The sequence below is a fragment of the Acanthaster planci genome, linkage group LG10 (genome assembly GCF_054643075.1).
Source record: "Acanthaster planci isolate LZ-2023a linkage group LG10, COTS_SCS, whole genome shotgun sequence".
Taxonomy (NCBI): domain Eukaryota; kingdom Metazoa; phylum Echinodermata; class Asteroidea; order Valvatida; family Acanthasteridae; genus Acanthaster; species Acanthaster planci.
Window position 1 is genome coordinate 8,388,101 of NC_141786.1, and position 4,897 is coordinate 8,392,997.

Here is a 4,897-nt window from a genome sequence, read left to right on the forward strand (position 1 = left end):
TATAGACATCCCTGTGCGAAGCGATCAGGTTACATGTGACCTTTTCGGAGTAAATTACCGGGGAATTAAAACCTTGTCGGGCCTTTTCGTTCTTGTTTCCTGTGTCTTTGTATTGGGTGCGTTTTTAGCACGCCTTTCAATTTTGAGAACCCAATTAAACAAAACTCTGTTCGGAAGTACTGTATTGCGAAGATGTTTCAGTCGACGGCGGGTATGGTGGATCGGTGTTGGTTTGAAATTGTGCAGCACAACGGGGCGAAGAGAGAGAAATACCTTGAGTTTAAAAATGTGCGTGTTTCTTGAGCTAAGGTCTGGTTGGGGTTAATTATAGACCCCAAGTTTTGATCTCGTTACGTAAAACTGATTTCTAATGAAGATGAGGGTGAACTGTGGGATCGTATTCGATTCCACGGCTAAAAAAAGAATCGAGATAAAGTATTGCAGTTCATAGTATCTTTGCACGCTCTGTTTAAAAATCAGTTACCATTTCAATGAACCATGTCGCTTCCATGGGGTGCTCATGAAAACTGACTTCAGTCACATCTGTAACACTCGTTCAGCAAACACACAGTTAATTGTGTGCGCCATTGCTCGGTGTTGCAACATCTCATGTGCGGCTTTTAGTGCCGGCAATAGTCCTAATAGGGTCCTCCGCTGAGATCGCGGCTTTTAATTACATACCTGAGCATGATTCTCTTCTATTAGTTTAAATGGCGCATTCGGTTCAGCCTGCCTCAAGTCCGTTTGGGAGAGATTGAGAAAAAGGGGGCGCTATACAAAGTTTCCTGGCCTCAATTCGCCAGGCGAATTCTTTGATCGTGCTTCCCTCACATTGGAAAGTGAAGAAAGGGGGGCGATGATATATACAGTCTTTAAAGATTGCATCTTTAAAGACTTTAATTTCGTTTAATTGCTGAATACTGAGGTTGTTGCTTTTGTTTGAGCGGATGTGAATGCAGAAGCATTGCGCATCTCTCTCAACCAAAGTATGAACTCAACTATAAACTTCGGTGTAAGATCATATGCATAATTATGTCTCAGATGATATTGAGTTTATTTCCACTTTCAGTGTCAGGGTTTTTCTTACAAGAGGGAAAGACACTGACCGGTCAGTACGAAATCAGAAAAAGGCTTGAGGTAGGGATGGCAGGTCGGAAATGGGCCTTGGTGGTGCTGTTCAAATGTCCACGCTGCTGTTACCTATTTTAATAGTTTATGCACGACAATTGTCAATTAATGAAGAAACCAAATTCATTAATTTTGTTCAGTCTTTATTCCAACTGTTTTTGTGTACTTTGCCCATTTTAGTTTCAAGTGGTTTTATGTGTGTGTTTGTTTTACTTCTTTCAGGCGGCTGATGGGCGGGGAAACTGCTCCTCCCACTCGTGGATCCCCTTTCAACTCCTATCAAATGTAGACTGTACCGATATTGAAAAGAAATTTCATTTTGTATTATTTTCTCGCTGAAAACAGTACAGGAAGAAATCAATGCTAATAAATTAATATAAAACGTTTCTAAATGAGTGTATTCGGCTTCGACTTTGGTGTCGGTGGTTCCAGTCATTTGAAACAGCTTTCGAAACAACATTTTCAAGCTCTGACTGGAACCAGCGAAATTTAAGCATGAGCCGAATCCACGTTTCAAAAACGCTCCCAGTGTCCTCAAATGCATGACCATACCATGGATCGCAGATTTAGAAAACCGCTGTGTGGCGCAATTCGCCATCTACACATCAAATGCCGTTGAGAAACGAGTTGCCGATACTGTCCCATGCACAAACTCTCCGGCCAGGAGGCTTAGTTATCGTCTTCTCATTTCAGTTTTTTTGTCCACATTCCTACACCTATTTACGTCAAATACCTGCCTGGCCTTTGTTCGAGATGTTACAGCCTGTTCTTGTTAAGAACGCCGGCGATTGGTTTACTTAGGTGGTCTAGATGTGTGGACGTCGTTGCAAAAGAGAACTGTGTTTTCGTGCGCTTAACAAACTGTACATCTCGGTTCTGTCGCACTCGGTCGGTATGAAATGAAATGGCTTCTCCTTTCGGCTAGCTCTCCACCATGCGCATGCGCGGTCATGATTGATCCGGTCAAAACACCTGCAGCCAAATGTGGGGTTTAAGTGGGCTAAACGGTACACGGGGACAGACATGCCAGGCGGTGGATTCACCATTGCTGCAGGGGTAGACTACGATAATCCTACGACAAAGGATTTTCCAGGAGAATCCCGTGGAGGAGGGACTTAATATGACAAAAGTAATATATTATGGGGGTGGGGGCGATATTTTTCCTAACCACATGTTCGCTCAACCAAGTGTCTTGTTTAGTCGTGTACACTTTATCACAATTGTGAAACATACACAAACTCCAACATCTTGCTGACACTTTGAAAGAAAAAGATTACAATCTGCAACAAACATAGTCTTGGAGGGATTCAAACTGCTGATCTTCGCCCAGACAACGAAGCTATGCTGAGCTGCATATGCAGACTGATATGCCTATACCAGAGGTAACAAGAACTGCGTATTTTGTATCAAGGTATTAATTGTGAATTATGTTACCTGCATTCATGATCTCCGGGGCACATCACCCGCTTTTCGCCAATATCGAATATGTGGTATGAAAAAAGTCCTTAGGGACGGAAAACGTGGGAGAGCAAAATCTCTGTTCACACCGGCATTAGGCTGGCAACCTGAGCTTCAGTAATATCGCTGTGACAGAATTTTATACAGTTAGAAGGCATTGCGTTTATGTGTTGCATTGCAATTAACCAGAACTGCCAAGAATGAATGGTTGTTTACCAATTTCTGTACTCTAGCATTCTGCTTTTTCTGTCTTTAAAAAGTGCATAACGAGGAAGGGAACTTTGGTTAGTGCGCAGACAACTTGAAAGCAGTCCCCCAATTTTGTGTTTTTGTGGTTTTGTTTTGAGTTCGAGCGCGGATAGTACATTCAATGTTAACTGTTTCTTGTGATAAGACTACACACTATTTCTGAAGCCGGTACTTGAATGACACGCGATCGTGCTCGGGTACAGGTGGTGTGCACTCGTTTGACATCGTGAGGTTGCTGAAAATGCACGTGCTCTCAAGCTTAAGTACGCGTGCACCAACGTTGTGTGGGAAGTCTTCGTGTTCTCTTGCAGGAAGCGTAGTGGGTGCTTCGCTACTGCTGCGAGGCGCGGTTGAGTTCATCAAAGCAGAAATCTGATTTCTGTTTTGACCTGCACGCCCTCTGCCTGGTGTAAGTGTAGAGCTTCTTTATACCACGCGTTTTGGCTCTGACAGTGCGTTAACTCCGACACCCAGCGACCAATCAGGGCTTGCAGAGTCATCTGGAAGAGCCGACACAGAACAGTTGAGTGACAGCGCAACGCCTGACTGGCGGACACTGGCGATAGGATCATGAAACTGTTGGAGATGCGGCAAATGGGGAAACATGAATGCGTCGGCAAGGGTGTTGTAATGCCGGAATGCCAGGTGGATGACACTTTGAGATGCCGAAATTCAGCTGGTTCCCACTAACTATTGTTTGTTCCTCTGTTGTAACCATCGCAACAGGTAAATTAAATTAAAAGGAAAGGCTTAAGAGTTGCATCATCAATTGGGCAGACATCAAGACTCACAAGAAGAGAGACAAAAAGTAGACAAACACCTGCTCAGAGAAAGCCCTTGGAATATTGACTAGAGCAGTCATTAATTTACTTTTCGTTGAATCAAATACTGACAACTCTCAAGGCCCGATAGCGCACCTTCTCCTTAACGTTTAAAAGCCTGTTAAAAATGTACCTTTTAGCATTAAAAGATTCATGCTAAGACGTTTTTCTTCATTTCAATTTTGTGAATCTTTATTTTGCTTTCAATTTCCTGAAACTGTTTGAGATCCTCGCGTAGATAATTGTACCGAAAAGTGCATTGTTTCGAACATTAACAATTTTCCTGGATCTACCGGACAAGTGAGGGCGCTGTTGATATAGTGCATATAAAAAGACACTGTTTAGTTCACGTTTTCATGGTGATATTTTTTGAACTTCAAAATTCCTCCTTGATAAATTTCTTGAGAAAAGGTTGCTCGCTGGTGTACTACCATTATTTCTACAGAAGTACAAGTAGCTTGCCAAAAATGTAAATTTAGATCGGAATAAATGAAATTATAAAACAGTCGAGCAGTTTTTGGCACAATATATAGTTCTGCTCATTAATATGCCAATTGTTTTCAGCATAAAAACCAAAAGGGCTCAAAAATAAAGACTGGAATAACAAAACAGAAACTGAAATTAGGTTAATTGAAACACACCGAGGTGCAAATTCAAGGGTTATAGTTAACAATATTATTACATGACCCATTCAAATTTGTGCATTCCGGTATTGACTGTGTGGTGCACTCAGGATGTTTTCGGAACAATATTACGCTTCGTGGAGTCATATGACTGGTGTAGAGGACATGAAATATAAGAAATCATAACCAGTCGTTTCACCGTGAGTTGACCTTCACAAATTAAGGATTTTTAATTTATTCAGGTGAGAAGAGATCTTCACTGACACATCACCCTTGAATCTTTACACTTAATTTGAACTCTACAGCATATTTTGTTTATGTCTGAGAATGCCTAAGTTGTGAAGCTCGAATTTAAGAAAACTAGACAAATAAGTGAACAAAAAGTCAAAAAATAAAAATAAACGAAATGGGGAAACCTCATCGCACTCTTTGTGTGTGATGGAGGAATATCTTTGAATAATAAAGCCATCGATTATTAATGGAGACAAAAACCAGGGCAGGTGGTCCGCACCACATGCCTTTTTGTGCACGTTGAACGATCTACGGAAACGCTCGCACGAAGGCCGTGTTGGCGTCAACTCACAATGCGTGTACCGCCCCTGACTGGGAGAGCACAAG